Consider the following 20,274-nt stretch of genomic DNA (forward strand, 5'->3'; position numbering starts at 1 on the left):
CACAGGGATAACCTTATATAAGTGTTTTTCCCCTTATAGCTGCTGTATAGTTAATACTGCGCCTAATTTGTGCCCCCCTCTCTTTTTTAACCCTTTCTGTAGTGTAGTGACTGCAGGGGAGAGCCAGGGAGCTTCCCTCCAACGGAGCTGTGAGGGAAAATGGCGCCAGTGTGCTGAGGAGATAGCCCCTTTATCGGCTGCCTTATCTCACGTTTTTTTATGTATTTTGGCAGGGGTTAAATGCATCCATATAGCCCAGGAGCTATATGTGATGCATTTTTTGCCATCCAAGGTGTTTATTATTGCGTCTCAGGGCGCCCCCCCCCAGCGCCCTGCACCCTCAGTGACCGGAGTGTGAAGTGTGCTGAGAGCAATGGCGCACAGCTGCAGTGCTGTGCGCTACCTTGTTGAAGACAGGACGTCTTCTGCCGCCGATTTTCCGGACCTCTTCTGCCTTCTGGCTCTGTAAGGGGGCCGGCGGTGCGGCTCTGGGACCCATCCAAGCTGGGCCTGTGATCGTCCCTCTGGAGCTAATGTCCAGTAGCCTAAGAAGCCCAATCCACTCTGCACGCAGGTGAGTTCGCTTCTTCTCCCCTTAGTCCCTCGATGCAGTGAGCCTGTTGCCAGCAGGTCTCACTGAAAATAAAAAACCTAAACTAAAACTTTCACTAAGAAGCTCAGGAGAGCCCCTAGTGTGCACCCTTCTCGTTCGGGCACAGAGATCTAACTGAGGCTTGGAGGAGGGTCATAGGGGGAGGAGCCAGTGCACACCAGATAGTCCTAAAGCTTTCTTTAGATGTGCCCAGTCTCCTGCGGAGCCGCTATTCCCCATGGTCCTTACGGAGTCCCCAGCATCCACTTAGGACGTTAGAGAAATGTAAACCCTCCTGTAACACCCAGGAATTGTTAATGCATCCACTCCTTCTGCTGCTGGATCCCTTGTCCTGGACACATATCTGGGCAGCTGATGGTTTTGTCAAGACCATTAGGTCCACTTGAGGTAGACCCCATCTCCATACCACCATGTCGAACATCCGTGGATGTAGGCACCACTCTCCCGGATGTATGTCCTGGCGACTTGAGAAAATCTGCTTTTCCAGTATTCATCCCCTGGAACAAACACTGCCGAGAGGATGATGCATCGCCTTTCCGCCAACAAGATCCTTGTGGCAGCCTGTAGCGCCATCCTGCTCTTTGTTCCTCCTCGATGGTTTAAGTAAGTAAGCCGTCGTCATGACATTGTCCGACCATATCTTGACGTGTTGACCCATGACTAGGTCTTCGGCTAAAGTAACCTCATTGTACACCGCTCTAAGTTTGAGAATGTTAATGGGCAGGCTGCTCTCCAGTAACGTCCATCTGCCCTGAAACTGATGTGTCTCTAAGACGGCATCCAAACCTCTGAGACTGGCGTCCGTTGTCAGGATCCTCCAATCCCAAATGCCGAATTTCTTGCCAGCTGCGAGATTTCAATGGAACGACCACCAAATTAAGGAGGCTCGTATGCGCGGTGGACGTCGGATTCTTCGATGTAGAAGCCCGTGTGACCCTGCTCCCTGAGCAATGAGGTTCACCTGGAATGGTCGGGAATGAAGTCTGCAGTACTGGAGAGCTTCGAAAGACGCCATCTTCCTGAGAAGTTGCATACAGAGGCGTAGAGAAAACATTTTTGACCTCAGTACCTGAGCCACCAATCTCTGTAGGTCCTGGACCTTGTTCTCTGGTAGGAATACTCTCCGTTGTACTGTGTCCAAGATGAGACCGAGGAATTGAATCCGTTGAGTTGGCATGAGGTTGGATCTCTGGCAATTCACAATCCACCCATGTTGAATGAGAGAGGGATGAGATGTCTGAACATCCCTGATCAACTGCTCTGGAGAGGAAGCCTTGATGAGCATGTCGTCTAGATAAGGTCTAATCGTGACTCTCAACAGTCCCGATTCTGCAACCAAGAATTCCTTGATCTACGGTAAAGATTCTTGGGGCCGATGATAGACCGAACGGCAAGGCCCAGATATGCATGTTCTACGCCTGCAATGATCAACTGGATTGATTCCAGCTTGAATTTGTAGACCCTGAGAAACCGGTTTAAAACTTTTAAATTGAGTATCGGCCTGACCGTCCCGTCTGGCTTTTTTAACCCGGGATGCGAACCAGTGACCTGTGTGCAGGGAACATCACTGTGGGCAGTGACTTTACCCACTAGGCTATGGAGTTTCCCTGAGGGTCCAATTTGGTACAAAAAAGGTAAGCCTCGATGTCCATGGATAGCATGAACAGTACTAGTTGCAAACCTGTAACAGACTGGATTGACTCCATCTTGAATCTGTAAATCGTTTGAAACTGGTTCAAAACCTTTAACGTGAGCATCAGTTTGACAGTTGGCACTACCCCAAGATTTGAATAAAATCCCGATCCTCCTTAAGAGTCCGAGATCTATCCAAACGTCTGGAGAGAATATGGCCCAGGTCCCAAAAACCTTCCAGCCCTGCGCCCACCAAGGGGAACCCCATGTGAGCTAGGAGACAGTTATGTCACGGTCTTGTCAGCAGGCCTGTCCTGCTTGATGTCTTGGAACGACCTCTACCTCCACGAGTTTTTCTCTTAACCTGTGGAGTGGTTCTCGCACAAATGGTGTAGGTAAAAAAAACTATTACCTACGAAATCCACTTGATTAAATCAGGGCCAAATAACATCTCACCCGCAAATGAATGTCTTCTATAGCCTTCCTGGAGTCAGAGCCTCCCTGCCATTCTCTGAGCCCCAAAAAGCCTTCTAACTGATATGGCCGAATTGGAGATGCGTGACGCTCTCTTGCCAGCATCTTCTGAGGCCTGGCACTCTATATATGTGTCCGACTTTCGGATATGCTCCGTCAGTTGAGCAATTTACTCCAGGTTATTCTTCAATTAACATGAACAATGCACCTAGCTTGAAGCGTCTGTCGCAACAGATCTCGACTTCATAGTTGTGAAGTCGTCACATTAGGTAGTTGTATAATTGTTTTTGTTTTCTCTGACGTCCTAGTGGATGCTGGGGACTCCGTAAGGACCATGGGGAATAGCGGCTCCGCAGGAGACTGGGCACAAAAGTAAAGCTTTAGAACTACCTGGTGTGCACTGGCTCCTCCCCCTATGACCCTCCTCCAAGCCTCAGTTAGATTTTTGTGCCCGAACGAGAAGGGAGCACACTAGGTGGCTCTCCTGAGCTGCTTAGTGAAAAGTTTAGTTTTAGTTTTTTTATGTTCAGTGAGACCTGCTGGCAACAGGCTCACTGCATCGAGGGACTAAGGGGAGAAGAAGCGAACTCACCTGCGTGCAGAGTGGATTGGGCTTCTTAGGCTACTGGACATTAGCTCCAGAGGGACCGATCACAGGCCCAGCCATGGATAGGTCCCAGAGCCGCGCCGCCGGCCCCCTTACAGAGCCAGAAGACAGAAGAGGTCCGGAAAATCGGCGGCAGAAGACGTCCTGTCTTCAACAAGGTAGCGCACAGCACTGCAGCTGTGCGCCATTGCTCTCAGCACACTTCACACTCCGGTCACTGAGGGTGCAGGGCGCTGGGGGGGGGGGGGGCGCCCTGACACGCAATAAAAACACCTTGGATGGCAAAAAATGCATCACATATAGCTCCTGGGCTATATGGATGAATTTAACCCCTGCCAGAATACACAGAAAAACGGGAGATAAGGCCGCCAAGAAGGGGGCGGAGCCTATCTCCTCAGCACACTGGCGCCATTTTCCCTCACAGCTCCGTTGGAGGGAAGCTCCCTGGCTCTCCCCTGCACTACAGAAAGGGTTAAAAAAGAGAGGGGGGCACTAATTACGCGCAGTATTAAAAATACAGCAGCTATAAGGGGAAAAACACTTATATAAGGTTATCCCTGTATATATATAGCGCTCTGGTGTGTGCTGGCAAACTCTCCCTCTGTCTGCCCAAAGGGCTAGTGGGGTCCTGTCCTCTATCAGAGCATTCCCTGTGTGTGTGCTGTATGTCGGTACGTTTGTGTCGACATGTATGAGGAGAAAAATGATGTGGAGACGGAGCAGATTGCCTGTAATAGTGATGTCACCCCCTAGGGGGTCGACACCTGAGTGGATGAACTGTTGGAAGGAATTACGTGACAGTGTCAGCTCTGTATAAAAGACAGTGGTTGACATGAGACAGCCGGCTACTCAGCTTGTGCCTGTCCAGACGTCTCATAGGCCGTCAGGGGCTCTAAAGCGCCCGTTACCTCAGATGGCAGATATAGACGCCGACACGGATACTGACTCCAGTGTCGACGGTGAAGAGACAAATGTGACTTCCAGTAGGGCCACACGTTACATGATTGAGGCAATGAAAAATGTTTTACACATTTCTGATAATACGAGTACCACCAAAAAGGGGTATTATGTTCGGTGAGGAAAAACTACCTGTAGTTTTCCTGAATCTGAGAAATTAAATGAGGTTAGGGTGCGTTGGGAAAAAAAACACCCCCTAGGGTGGATAAAGCGCTCACACGCTTGTAAGAACAAGGGCTCTACCCTCTCCTGAGATGGCCGCCCTTAAGGATCCTGCTGATAGAAAGCAGGAGGGTATCCTAAAATGTATTTACACACATACTGGTGTTATACTGCGACCAGCAATCGCCTCAGCCTGGATGTGCAGTGCTGGGTTGGCGTGGTCGGATTCCCTGACTGAAAATATTGATACCCTAGATAGGGACAGTATATTATTGCCTATAGAGCATTTAAAAGATGCATTTCTATATATGCGTGATGCACAGCGGAATATTTGCCGACTGGCATCAAGTCTAAGTGCGTTGTCCATTTCTGACAGTAGAGGGTTATGGACACGACAGTGGTCAGGTGATGCGGATTCCAAACGGCATTTGGAAGTATTGCCTTATTAAGGGGAGGAGTTATTTGGGGTCGGTCTTTCAGACCTGGTGGCCACGGCAACAGCTGGGAAATCCACGTTTGTACCCCAGGTCGCCTCTCAACATAAGAAGACGCCGTATTATCAGGCGCAGTCTTTTCGTGGGCAAGCGGGCAAAAGGTTCCTCATTTCTGCCCCGTGACAGAGGGAGAGGAAAAAGGCTGCAGAAATCAGCCAGTTCCCAGGAACAGAAGCCCTCTCCCGCCTCTGCCAAGCCCTCAGTATGACGCTGGGGCTTTACAAGCAGAATCAGGCACGGTGGGGGCCCGTCTCAATGAATTTCAGCGCGCAGTGGGCTCACTCGCAAGTAGACCCCTGGATCCTTCAGGTGATATCTCAGGGGTACAAATTGGAATTCGAGACGTCTCCCCCTCGCCGTTTCCTAAAGTCGGCTTTACCGATGTCTCCTTCTGACAGGGAGGCAGTTTTGGAAGCCATTCACAAGCTGTATTCCCAGCAGGTGATAATCAAGGTACCCCTCCTGCAACAGGGAACGGGGTATTATTCCACACTGTTGTGGTACCGAAGCCGGACGGCTCGGTGAGACCGATTCTAAATCTAAAATCTTGAACACTTACATACGGAGGTTCAAATTCAAGATTGAGTCACTCAGAGCAGTGATTGCGAACCCTGGAAGAAGGGGACTACATGATGTCTCGGGACATCAAGGATGCTTACCTTCATGTCCTAATTTACCCTTCTCACCAAGGGTACCTCAGGTTTATGGTACAGAACTGTCACTATCAGTTTCAGACGCTGCCGTATGGATGGTCCACGGCACCCCGGGTCTTTACCAAGGTAATGGCCGAAATGATGATACTCCTTCGAAGGAAGGGAATTCTAGTTATCCCTTACTTGGACGATTCCCTGATAAGGGTAAGATCCAGGGAACAGTTGGAGGTCGGTGTAGCACTATCTCAGGTAGTGTTGCGGCAGCACGATTGGATTCTCAATATTCCAAAATCGCAGCTGATTCCGACGACTCGTCGTCTGTTCCTAGGGATGATCCTGGACACAGTCCAGAAAAAGGTGTTTCTCCCGGAGGAGAAAGTCAGGGAGTTATCCGAGCTAGTCGGGAAACTCCTATAACCGAGCCAAGTCTCAGTACATCAATGAAAGGGTTCTGGGAAAAATGGTGGCTTCCTACGAAGCAATCCCATACGGCAGATTCCACGCAAGAACTTTCCAGTGGGACCTGCTGGACAAATGGTCCGGGTCGCATCTTCAGATGCATCAGCGGATAACCCTGTCACCAAGCACAAGGGTGTCTCTCCTGTGGTGGTTGCAGAGTGCTCATCTTCTAGAGGGCCGCAGATTCGACATTCAGGACTGGGTCCTGGTGACCACGGATGCCAGCCTGCGAGGCTGGGGAGCAGTCACACAGGGAAGGAATTTCCAGAGCTTATGGTCAAGCCTGGAGACATCACTTCACATAAATATCCTGAAGCTAAGGGCCATTTACAATGCTCTAAGCTCAGCAAGACATCTGCTTCAAGGTCACCCGGAGTTGATCCATTCGGACAACATCACGGCAGTCACCCACGTAAACAGACAGGGTGACACAAGAAGCAGGAGGGCAATGGCAGAAGCTGCAAGGATTCTTCGCTGGGCGGAAAATCATGTGATAGCACTGTCAGCAAGTGGGGACTTCACCCAGAAGTCTTCCACATGTTTATAAAACTCGACAAGTATTGCGCCGGGTCAAGGGACCCTCCGGCAATAGCTGTAGACGCTCTGGTAACACAGTGGGTGTACCAGTCAGTGTATGGGTTCCCTCCTCTGCCTCTCATACCCAAGGTACTGAGAATTATAAGATGGAGAGGAGTAAGCACTATATTCGGGCTCCGGATTGGCCAAGAAGGACTTGGTAACCGGAACTTCAAGAGATGCTCACGGAGGATCCGTGGCCTCTACCTCTAAGAAGGGACCTGCTCCAGCAAGGACCCTGTCTGTTCCAAGACTTACCGCGACTGCGTTTGACGGCATGGCGGTTGAACGCCGGATCCTGAAGGAGAAAGGCATTCCGGATGAAGTCATTCCTATCCTGATCAAAGCCAGGAAAGATATAACCGCAAAACATTATCACCGCATTTGGCGAAAATATGTTGCGTGGTGCGAGGCCAGTAAGGCCCCGACGGAGGAATTTTCAACTAGGTCGATTCCTACATTTCCTGCAAACAGGAGTGTCTATGGGCCTGAAATGGGGGTCCATTAAGGTTCAAATTTCGGCCCTGTCAATTTTCTTCCAAAAAGAACTAGCTTCAGTCCCTGAAGTTCAGACGTTTGTGAAAGGGGTACTGTATATACAGCCTCCTTTTGTGCCTCCAGTGGCACCTTGGGATCTAAATGTAGTTTTTGGGTTCCAAAAGTCACATTGGTTTGAACCACTTAAATATGTGGAGTTAAAATATCTCACATGGAAAGTGGTCATGCTGTTGGCCCTGGCCTGGGCCAGGTGCGTGTCAGAATTGGCGGCTTTATCCTGTAAAAGCCCTTATCTGATTTTCCATTCGGACAGGGCGGAATTGAGGACTTGTCCTCAGTTTCTCCCTAAGGTGGTTTTCAGCGTTTCACCTGAATCAACCTATTTGTGGTGCCTGCGGCTACTAGGGACTTGGAGGACTCCAAGTTGCTAGACGTTGTCAGGGCCCTGGAAATATAGGTTTCCAGGACGGCTGGAGTCAGAAAATCTGACTCGTTGTTTATTCTGTATGCACCCAACAAGCTGGGTGCTCCTGCTTCTAAGCAGACTATTGCTCGTTGGATTTGTAGTACAATTCAGCTTGCACATTCTGTGGCAGGCCTGCCACAGACAAAATCTGTAAAAGCCCATTCCACAAGGAAGGTGGGCTCATCTTGGGCGGCTGTCAACTTTGCCGAGCAGCTACTTGGTCTACAACTTTGCCGAGCAGCTACTTGGTCGGGGTCAAACACGTTTGCTAAATTCTACAAGTTTGACACCCTGGCTGAGGAGGACCTAGAGTTTGCCCATTCGGTGCTGCAGAGTCATCCGCACTCTCCCGCCCGTTTGGGAGCTTTGGTATAATCCCCATGGTCCTTACGGAGTCCCAGCATCCACTTAGGACGTTAGAGAAAATAAGAATTTACTCACCGGTAATTCTATTTCTCATAGTCCGTAGTGGATGCTGGGCGCCCATCCCAAGTGCGGATTGTCTGCAATACTTGTATATAGTTATTGCCTAACTAAAGGGTTTTTGTTGAGCCATCTGTTGAGAGGCTCAGTTGTTATCATACTGTTAACTGGGTACACCCACGGTGTCACTAGAGCGTCCACAGCTATCGCCTGTGGGTCTCTTGACCTGGCGCAATACCTTTCTAGCTTTTTGTTTAGGCGGGACGCCATCATGTCCACCTGTGGCCTTTCCCAACGGTTTACAATCAGTTGGAAGACTTCTGGATGAAGGCCCCACTCTCCCGGGTGGAGGTCGTGCCTGCTGAGGAAGTCTGCTTCCCAGTTGTCCACTCCCGGAATGAACACTGCTGACAGTGCTAACACGTGATTTTCCGCCCATCGGAGAATCCTTGTGGCTTCTGCCATCGCCGTCCTGCTTCTCGTGCCGCCCTGTCGGTTTACATGGGCGACCGCCGTGATGTTGTCTGACTGGATCAGTACCGGCTGGTTTTGAAGCAGGGGTTTTGCCTGACTTAGGGCATTGTAAATGGCCCTCAGCTCCAGAATATTTATGTGCAGAGAAGTCTCCCGACTTGACCATAGTCCTTGGAAGTTTCTTCCCTGTGTGACTGCCCCCCAGCCTCGAAGGCTGGCATCCGTTGTCACCAGGACCCAGTCCTGTATGCCGAATCTGCGGCCCTCTTGAAGATGAGCACTCTGCAGCCACCACAGCAGAGACACCCTGGTCCTTGGAGACAGGGTTATCAGCCGATGCATCTGAAGATGCGATCCGGACCACTTGTCCAACAGGTCCCACTGAAAGGTTCTTGCATGGAACCTGCCGAAAGGAATTGCTTCGTAGGAAGCTACCATCTTTCCCAGGATCCGCGTGCAGTGATGCACCGACACCTGTTTTGGTTTTAGGAGGCCTCTGACTAGAGATGACAGCTCCTTGGCCTTCTCCTCCGGGAGAAACACTTTTTTCTGTTCTGTGTCCAGAACCATCCCCAGGAACAGTAGACGTGTCGTAGGGACCAGCTGTGACTTTGGAATATTTAGAATCCAGCCGTGCTGTTGTAGCACCTCCCGAGATAGTGCTACCCCGACCAACAACTGCTCCCTGGACCTCGCCTTTATCAGGAGATTGTCCAAGTACGGGATAATTAAAACTCCCTTCTTTCGAAGGAGTATCCTCATTTCGGCCATTACCTTGGTAAAGACCCTCGGAGCCGTGGATAGACCGAACGGCAACGTCTGGAATTGGTAATGACAATCCTGTACCACAAATCTGAGGTACTCCTGGTGAGGATGGTAAATGGGGACATGCAGGTAAGCATCCTAGATGTCCAGTGATACCATGTAATCCCCCTCGTCCAGGCTTGCAATAACCGCCCTGAGCGATTCCATCTTGAACTTTAATTTTTTTATATATGTGTTCAAGGATTTCAAATTTAAAATGGGTCTCACCGAACCGTCCGGTTTCGGTACCACAAACATTGTGGAATAGTAACATGTAACAAAGAGGAATTTCTGTAATTTCCACGGTTCGGCGCAAGGGAAATGCAGCCAGATGGGGACCTTTGACTCAGAAATGGATATCACCCCTTAATCCAACAAAATGTACATATCTAAAATCAAAAAGTTGAGTCAAAGGCTTCCTTTGGCGCATGGGAAAAAATTGAGGAAAGTACTATTACTTCCTCATAAGTGGTGTAATGTTTTGTTGGGCGTACCCCCACTCACGCTGGAATAAAGTGGGTTAAACACATCAAGGTATCTTTTATCTTCTTATATCAAAGTGATCCTGGATATCGTACCCCAACTCACACGAAAATGGGAATCTGGACTCCTATCAAGGTTTCTTTCGGGTGTCTTCTAACGATAATTCATACAGGTGTATCCTCCATATATGATAACATCATATGTGAAAAATGAAAAGAAAATATCCAATGTGTAGAATTTTCTTTACCATGCGTTACATATGAGATATATAATTTTAGATCAATATTTAATTGCACCTTCAATCATTAAACCATGTGGGCTGTTCTTAGGGTTTCGTATGTACCACCAATACGTGAACCCTTCACCAGATTGTTAATAAGGTAAGCGTACCCCTCACTCACACAGAGATTAGATGTGAAACTCATATAATGGTATCTTTGTGTAGAAAAGGTATATATATCTCGTGGGCGTACCCCAACTCACACATGAAGAAGCAGATTGAATCCCATCAAGGTATCTTTATCTGGTCCTTATGCCACAATTTATACAAGAAGATCCTCTGTATCAATCTTTAGGAATGCTTAACTCCAAAGAATAAATCCCAAAATGAGAGATTCACAGGTGTGGAATCTTCATATGACATACGGGTTCCAGAGACATCGGTAACAACAATGTTCCAAGGAATTTATTAAAAAACGTAAATATCTTATATACCAAAATATTCATGCATGTGATCTGTTCGATGTCAAGCGTTTACATCAAAAAACATAGATACATGGGTAAAACGAAAAATGGAATATATCCAAAAAAATGCAACAAAAAGTTCAATAAAAATGCAACGCTGAGTTCAATAAAAATTTTTGGTTGAAAAAATGGCTACTCACACAGGGATCTGTCGACGCGTTTCGGTCTCCTGGACCTTTTTCAAGACATGTCTTGAAAAAGGTCCAGGAGACCGAAACGCGTCGACAGATCCCTGTGAGTAGCCATTTTTTCAACCAAAAATTTTTATTGAACTCAGCGTTGCATTTTTATTGAACTTTTCGTTGCATTTTTTTGGATATATTCCATTTTTCGTTTTTTCGTTTTACCCATGTATCTATGTTTTTTGATGTAAACGCTTGACATCGAACAGATCACATGCATGAATATTTTGGTATATAAGATATTTACGTTTTTTAATAAATTCCTTGGAACATTGTTGTTACCGATGTCTCTGGAACCCGTATGTCATATGAAGATTCCACTCCTGTGAATCTCTCATTTTGGGATTTATTCTTTGGAGTTAAGCATTCCTAAAGATTGATACAGAGGATCTTCTTGTATAAATTGTGGCATAAGGACCAGATAAAGATACCTTGATGGGATTCAATCTGCTTCTTTATGTGTGAGTTGGGGTACGCCCACGAGATATATATACCTTTTCTACACAAAGATACCATTATATGAGTTTCACATCTAATCTCTGTGTGAGTGAGGGGTACGCTTACCTTATTAACAATCTGGTGAAGGGTTCACGTATTGGTGGTACATACGAAACCCTAAGAACAGCCCACATGGTTTAATGATTGAAGGTGCAATTAAATATTGATCTAAAATTATATATCTCATATGTAACGCATGGTAAAGAAAATTCTACACATTGGATATTTTCTTTTCATTTTTCACATATGATGTTATCATATATGGAGGATACACCTGTATGAATTATCGTTAGAAGACACTCGAAAGAAACCTTGATAGGAGTCCAGATTCCCATTTTCGTGTGAGTTGGGGTACGATATCCAGGATCACTTTGATATAAGAAGATAAAAGATACCTTGATGTGTTTAACCCACTTTATTCCAGCGTGAGTGGGGGTATGCCCAACAAAACATTACACCACTTAATTGAGGAAAGTACTATTACTTCCTCATTTTTCCCATGCGCCAAAGGAAGCCTTTGACTCAACTTTTTGATTTTAGATTGTGGAATAGTAACCCCGTCCTTGTTGAAGTAGGGGCACCTTTACTATCACCTGTTGTGAATACAGCTTGTGAATTGCCTGTAACACTGCCTCCCTGCCTGAGGGAGTGGTTGGTAAGGCAGATTTGAGGAAACGGCAGGGGGGAGACGTCTCGAATTCCAGCTTGTATCCCTGAGATACCAATTGAAGGATCCAGGGATCCACCCGTGAGCAAGCCCACTGATTTCTGAAATATTTGAGACGGGCCCCCACCGTACCTGGCTCTGCCTGTGGAGCCCCAGCGTCATGCTGTGGACTTAGAGGAAGCGGGGGAGGACTTTTGCTCCTGGGAACTGGCTGTATGCTGCAGCTTTTTCCCTCTACCTCTGCCTCTGGGCAGAAAGGACGCGCCCCTAACCCGCTTGCCCCTATTGGGCCGAAAGGACTGTACCTGATAATACGGTGCTTTCTTTGGCTGTGAGGGAACATGGGGTAAAAATGTAGACTTCCCAGCTGTTGCTGTGGAAACGAGGTCCGAGAGACCATCCCCGAACAACTCCTCACCCTTACAAGGCAGAACTTCCATGTGCCTTTTTGAATCTGCATCTCCTGTCCACTGCCGAGTCCATAACCCTCTCCTGGCAGAAATGGACATTGCACTTATTTTAGATGCCAGCCGGCAAATATCCCTCTGTGCATCCCTCATGTATAAAAGTGCGTCTTTAATATGCTCTACGGTTAGCAATATAGTGTCCCTGTCTAGGGTATCAATATTTTCCGACAGGGAATCTGACCACGCAGCTGCAGCACTGCACATCCATGCTGAAGCAATAGCTGGTCTCAGTATAACACGTGTGTGTATGTGTATGTGTGTGTATGTATGTATGTATGTATGTATGTATGTATGTATGTATGTATGTATGTATGTATGTATGTATGTATGTATGTATGTATGTATGTATGTATGTATGTATGTATATATATATATATATATATATATATATATATATATATATATATATATATATATATATATATATATATATATATATAGACTTCAGGATAGCCTCCTGCTTTCTATCAGCAGATTCCTTCAGGGCGGCCGTATCCGGAGACGGTAGTGCCACCTTCTTTGACAAGCGTGTGAGCGCTTTATCCACCCTAGGGGATGTTTCCCAACGTGACCTATCCTCTGGCGGGAAAGGGTACGCCATTAGTAACCTCTTAGAAATTAGCAGTTTCTTATCAGGGGAAGCCCACGCTTCTTCACACACTTCATTTAACTCTTCAGATGGAGGAAAAGCTACTGGTAGTTTTTTCTCTCCAAACATAATACCCTTTTTTGTGGTACCGGGGGTAACATCAGAAATGTGCAACACATTTTTCATTGCCTCAATCAAGTAACGTGTGGCCCTACTGGAAGTTACATTAGTCTCATCGTCGTCGACACTGGAGTCAGTATCCGTGTCGACATCTGTGTCTGCCATCTGAGGTAGCGGGCGTTTTAGTGCCCCTGATGGCTTTTGAGACGCCTGGGCAGGCACAGGCTGAGAAGCCGGCTGTCCCACATTTGGTATGTCGTCAAACCTTTTATGCAAGGAGTCGACACTGTCGCGTAATTCCTTCCACAGCACCATCCACTCAGGTGTCGACCCCGCAGGGGGTGACATCACATTTATCGGCATCTGCTCCGCCTCCACATAAGCCTCCTCATCAAACATGTCGACACAGTCGTACCGACACACCGCATACACACAGGGAATGCTCTGACAGAGGACAGGACCCCACAAAGCCCTTTGGGGAGACAGAGAGAGAGTATGCCAGCACACACCAGAGCGCTATATAATACAGGGATCCCACTATAAATTAGTGTTTTTCCCTTATAGCTGCTTATATAATATATACTGCACCTAAATTTAGTGCCCCCCCTCTCTTTTTTACCCTTCTGTAGCTTGTACACTGCAGGGGAGAGCCAGGGAGCGTCCTTACAGCGGAGCTGTGAGGGAAAAATGGCACCAGCGTGCTGAGGGAGATGGCCCCGCCCCTTTTCCGGCTGACTTCTCCCGCTTTTTCTGGAATTCTGGCAGGGGTATTTTTACACCTATATAGCCTCTGGGACTATATATGGTGTAGATTTGCCAGCCAAGGTGTCTTATATTGCCCTCAGGGCGCCCCCCCCCCCCCCCCCCAGCACCCTGCACCCATCAGTGACCGGAGTGTGAGGTGTGCATGAGGAACAATGGCGCACAGCTGCAGTGCTGTACGCTCCCTTGGTGAAGACTGAAGTCTTCTGCCGCCGATTTTCCGGAACACTTCTTGCTCCTGGCTCTGTAAGGGGGCCGGCGGCGCGGCTCCGGGAACGAACACCAAGGTCGGGTCCTGCGGTCGATCCCTCTGGAGCTAATGGTGTCCAGTAGCCTAAGAAGCCCAAACTACCACCTGTTAGGTAGGTTCGCTTCTTCTCCCCTTAATCCCTCGCTGCAGTGAGTCTGTTGCCAGCAGATCTCACTGTAAAATAAAAAACCTAAATATACTTTCTTTCTAGGAGCTCAGGAGAGCCCCTAGTGTGCATCCAGCTCAGCCGGGCACAAGAATCTAACTGAAGTCTGGAGGAGGGTCATAGTGGGAGGAGCCAGTGCACACCAGTAGTCTAAAGCTTTCTTTATAGTTGTGCCCAGTCTCCTGCGGAGCCGCTATTCCCCATGGTCCTTACGGAGTCCCAGCATCCACTTAGGACGTTAGAGAAAGACCGTGATGGATGAAGGAAGCAAAGTAAACTGGAGTAACCTGGCTGAGTCTATATATATATTATTTTTATAAAAAATAATAATAATAAACTCCTTAAAAACATCAGCCGACCTGGAACCCTCTCACATAAAACTGTCATTCAGCTTTGATGATAGGGTAGATTCTCAATCGCTTCCTTTTGTTTTCATCAGGATCGTTGTAATCGAAATCCCTTGAAAATATAAGTATAATAATGCATGATCAAGTACAGGATTTTATTTTATTTTTTTATCCCCACACCCCAACTGTAAACCAGTTACGATGTTGGAGTTGGTATCCACTTGCTTCCGTATATTTTCGTCAGGATCTTTGCAATAGAATTCCTTTGAAAATATAAAATTATAATCATATATCAGGAGATCCTCATAGTACTGAACATACAACGTCTTACCAGCAGAGGGAGCTGTTACTTTATAAAATCCCTCTTCCATCTTATTGGCTACTATAACAGGGGGAGGGTACACCCATACCACTCAGATTTGGCGCCTGTAAAGAATTATTAAGATGGCCGCCACTAAGTTTGGACATCTATTTAATCAATGCCCCATAGATTAGTCTATATGAGCCTTAACCCACTAGACTACAGTGGCACTTCTCTATATAACCGGGGCCCTTCCGCGCTGGAATATGCTGTGCCCCTCTATTACTCTCTCCTCAGCCGCGCGGTACTAAATACACAGCAGCGTCTCCGCCGGCCGGCGCGCTCCGGGACTGTTCTTCCTCACACTGTTCTATATCTCTGCGCGCGCCGGGCCGCTCACACCAGGTGCCGTAGCGGCGCCTCAGTCTCCAACTGGCTGGTCTGCACGCGCCGGGGCCGCTCACAGTTTTCTACACTCTGACACCAAGTCCCGACTCTGTGCGCGCCGGGGCCGCTCACACCAGGTCCCGTAGCAGCGCTGCTATTCTACAGGGGAGACACACTCTGCAGAGCCCCAGGCCTGCCGCACGCCCTAGTGGGGGATCTCACACTATTATCTTGAGCTGCCTTCCACCAATGTTGCTATTGCCCTCATACAACCAGTACTCACAGTTGTCTAGGATCTCCTGTTGAGAGATGCAGATCCCTTCAAAAGGGATCTTTGTCACCCTTTTCATTAGGGTGACGCAGCCAATATTCCAATTTTAGTCAGGAGCTCTGTGCTCCCACGTGCTGTCCCTCCAGCACAATTTTCAAAACTGAGGGAGGAGGGATGTGAAGGGGGAGGAGCCGGTCGTGCAGACAATACTAATTTTAGATTGTGCCACACCTCCGGTTGCAAGCTTCACACCCCTAATGTAAATGGATGTTCCAGTGTCCCCTAGTGGATGAAAGAGAAAAGACAATGATTATTGGAGCCTGGGATCGAGTTCCTAACCGTGGGTCCCGAAGTTATGATGTGCGTAGGAGAATAAAATACCTACGGTACCTAGTATTCCCTGGTGGTTCCCCATCCAGGTACTGACCAGGCCCTGCAGTGCTTGGCTTCCAAGATCAGACGAGTTTGGGCATACTGAGTGCGGTCTGACCGTAGGTGAATATGTCTCCTGGGTGCACCGTATTCCGATTGTGTAGGGACCCACAGATATCAATCACAAATTTTATTCTCCTACGCACATCATAACTTCGGGACCCACGGTCAGGAACGCGATCCCAGGTTCCAATAATCATTGGACCCTATCAGGTCCGAGATAGTGACCTCATTCCATAAAAATCTCTATTGTAGAGGATATGAATGTGTCTTTTCTTGAATGTGGGATTACAGACTTTCGCTTACTTACATTATTATCTCACCTATAATATGAATATCAATGCTTAGGAGTATTAATGCTCCTAAATTATGAATGCTTGCTCTCTTCTTTTTTAAGTATATTACAATAAAAGTTACATTTTAATTTCATTTTTTCAATTTTTCAAGTGTGCCCTGGAAAAGGCATATACAGTAGTTGCTTTTGTCTTTTGTCTCCTCAAAATACTACACCTGTTGTTTTATGCAGGGCGGACTAGCCCTGTGCTGGGCGTCCCCCCGCATGTCTGAGTTCATGATAGTAGCTGTGCTAAATTTAGCACAGCTACGATCAACTCGGAATGACCCCCTGTATTAGATTTATCGATCTCAAAGGCTTTGTACATATAGTCCCCAGGAGAGAGGTCAGTTATAAGGTGAGTACACACTAGGCGATGGGCTCTATGAGCGATGTCGTCTAGCGTTCACGCTAGTCTTCTTTTGTGGGGCGCTGCGCCCTGCCCCTTTTCTGAGTGACAGAATGCGCCCTGTCGATTACCAAAGGACTGCCTTACTCACTGCCGCGCCGGGCTGTCACTCCTCCCCGCCACTGCCTTAGGCTTGTCGCGCTGACAGCTCTCGGCTGAAGGCAATACTGTAGGCTGCTGGGGATCTGATGAGATGAGGAGGGCTGGGTTTGCCTCTCCCACTGAGGCAAACCCAGCCCTCCTATGTACATGACCCTATAAAAGAGGACGCCAGGCAGGATCATTGTGGTGGCCATTTTCATCAAGCTCCGTGGTGTGTGAGGGGTGAACCAGCGCGCGCTTACTCCCGCAGAATCAGCCTCAAGTAAATTGAATTGACACAAACATCATCTAAGAAAAGTGCTGCCAGACTAAGCTATTTATCCTGTATAGATCGTCTGGTGCCCCTTTAGTTTTAATCTGGCAGCACTCAACTCTAATCTTATTGTGACACATTACCTATGAATTACAAATGAATGTGTAAGAGATCTAAGGCCAGTCCTAACAAACTGCTGGTTTCTTCCACTGGAGACAATGGTGACTGTTTTGGCACTGTATCTGTAGCTGCAGAAAACATTATAATAGCATTGGGAAATCCTACATGCTTTATACAATCTAATAACTGATGTAACATATTAGGCTTTAGATGCAAGAGGATATCCCCTGCTTGTTTACCCTGGAGAGCCCCCAGTTTCTAAACAGGCCTGATATATTCTGAAGTGTCTTAATAGGGATTATATAGTTTATTAAACTATATAAACCCTATTGAGACACTTCAGAAATAAACTGGCAGCAGATGAATGCTATATAAACCATCCTGGGACACCTTTGCTTCAGTCTGACAGCACATTTAAACTTAAGATACGATGTGCTGCCAGTTTATTTCTGAAGTGTCTCCATAGGGTTTATATAGCAACATGTGCTGCCAGCTTAATTCTGAAGTGTCTCAAAAGGGTTTATATAGCAGCATGTGCTGCCAGTTTAATTCTGAAGTGTCTCCATAGGGTTTATATAGCAACATGTGCTGCCAGTTTAATTCTGAAGTGTCTCCATAGGGTTTATATAGCAACATGTGCTGCCAGTTTAATTCTGAAGTGTCTCAATAGGGTTTATATAGCAACACGTGCTGGCAGTTTAATTCTTGAAGTGTCTCAATAGGGTTTATGTAGCAACATGTGCTGCCAGTTTAATTCTGTAGTGTCTCAATAGGGTTTATATAGTTTAATAAACTATATAAACCCTATTAAGATACTTCAGAAATAAACTGGCAGCACATGAATGCTATGTAAACCATTCTGGGACACCTTTGCTTCAATCTGACAGCACATTTAAACTTAAAATGTGCTGTCAGATTGAACCGAAGGTGTCCCAGGACGGTTTATAAGATACAATGTGCTGCCAGTTTAAGACAGCTGCATAAATATTACAGTATGTTCATCATTTTGCCCTACTAAATTAAAACGTGCCCTCCCCAAGGTCAGTACCCTGCCCTAAAAAAAAATCCTACAGTGAACACTATGTCGCCTAGTGTGTTCCCTTCCCTGCCGGGGCGGTTGGCAGCAGTGCGAACACACTGAGCGATATGACAGCGACATCGCTCAGTGACGTCACGCTGCGGCAGGGCATGCAGCTTTTGGACGACAGTCCAAATTGTGCTGCATGCACGGCCGACAGCATAAGTCATTAATGACCAGTGGGGCCGCGCATCGCTCGGCAGCGGCATACACACTGGCCAATATAGTAACAGACATCGCTCAGGAAGGGCAAAATGGGCGACGTTGTTTACTATTATTGCCTAGTGTGTATGCACCTATAGACTGTTTAATAGTTACATTCTAAATATTTATTCACAATTTCATAAGCATGTAGTGTTCATTCTAGCACCCTGCACCTTTCAAAATCCAGCCAGTTCCTCTTTCCTGCCTGGGGTGTCGCTCTCTGCTGTGGTGCTTCTCCGTACACTCTGATCTGTTACTCAGTGCTGTGATACAGACCTGTGTGTGCTGAGAAGCACCAGAGCAGAGAGCGACACCTCAGGAAGGAAAGAGGAACTGCACAGGATTTGAAAGGTGCAGGGTGCTAGAATGAACACTAAGCATGTGTTTTCTTGTTTTGGGACATCCGTTTCAATAATACCCCTCTCACACCAAAATTCCCAGGTCACTGAACGCAGGTTTCAAGCCGTGTCACTGCAGCTTCAATAATGGCAAAAAATAAGATTTTACTTACCGGTAAATCTATTTCTCATAGTCCGTAGAGGATGCTGGGACTCCGTAAGGACAATGGGGAATAGACGGGCTCCGCAGGAGATAGGGCACCTTAAGAAGCTTTGGACTCTGGGTGTGCACTGGCTCCTCCCTCTATGCCCCTCCACCAGACCTCAGTTAGGGAAACTGTGCCCAGAGGAGATGGACAGTACGAGGAAGGATTTTTGTAAATCTAAGGGCGAGATCCATACCAGCCACACCAATCACACCATATAACTTGTGATACACTACCCAGTCAACAGTATGAACAACAACATAGCCTCGGTTAAACCGATAAACTATAACATAACCCTTATGTAAGCAACAACTATATACAAGTCTTGCAGAAGAAGTCCGCACTTGGGACGGGCGCCCAGCATCCTCTACGGACTACGAGCAATAGAATTACCGGTAAGTAAAATCTTATTTACTCTAACGTCCTTGAGGATGCTGGGACTCCGTAAGGACCTTGGGGATTATACCAAAGCTCCCAAACGGGCGGGAGAGTGCGGATGACTCTGCAGCACCGATTGAGCAAACATGAGGTCCTCCTCAGCCAGGGTATCAAACTTGTAGAACTTTGCAAAGGTGTTTGAACCCGACCAAGTAGCAGCTCGGCACAATTGCAATGCCGAGACCCCTCGGGCAGCCGCCCAAGAAGAGCCCACTTTCCTAGTGGAATGGGCCTTAACCGATTTAGGCAATGGCAAACCTGCCGTAGAATGCGCCTGCTGAATCGTATTACAGATCCAGCGAGCAATAGTCTGCTTTGAAGCAGGAGCGCCAACCTTGTTGGCCGCATACAGAACAAACAGAGCTTCAGTCTTCCTGATTCTAGCCGATCTGGTCACATAAATCTTCAAAGCCCTGACCACATCCAGGGACTCGGAATCCTCCAAGTCCCGTGTAGCCACACGCACGACAATAGGTTGGTTCACATGAAAAGTTGAGACCACTTTTGGCAGAAAGTGAGGACGAGTCCTTAACTCTGCCCTATCCACGTGAAAAACCAAGTATGGGCTTTTATGTGATAAAGCCGCCAATTCTGAAATACGTCTTGCCGAAGCCAATGCCAACAACATGACCACTTTCCACGTGAGGTATTTCAACTCCACAGTTTTCAGTGGTTCAAACCAAGGTGACTTGAGGAAACGTAACACCACGTTAAGATCCCAAGGCGCCACCGGAGGCACAAAGGGAGGCTGAATATGCAGCACACCCTTCACAAAAGTCTGTACTTCAGGAAGAGAGGCTAATTCTCTTTGAAAGAAAATGGATAAGGCCGAAA

The 20,274-nt window shown here is 47.3% G+C and overlaps 1 protein-coding gene and 1 pseudogene across 2 annotated transcripts in view; both read right to left on the minus strand.

The window, feature by feature from the left end:
* PRPF8 (pre-mRNA processing factor 8) overlaps positions 1-20,274 on the minus strand; it is an 86,743-nt gene that overhangs the window by 60,253 nt on the left and 6,216 nt on the right. The window lies entirely within an intron of this gene.
* LOC135051820 (5S ribosomal RNA) lies at positions 15,905-16,023 on the minus strand (annotated as a pseudogene).

This window comes from Pseudophryne corroboree, chromosome 2, assembly GCF_028390025.1.
Source record: "Pseudophryne corroboree isolate aPseCor3 chromosome 2, aPseCor3.hap2, whole genome shotgun sequence".
Classification (NCBI taxonomy): domain Eukaryota; kingdom Metazoa; phylum Chordata; class Amphibia; order Anura; family Myobatrachidae; genus Pseudophryne; species Pseudophryne corroboree.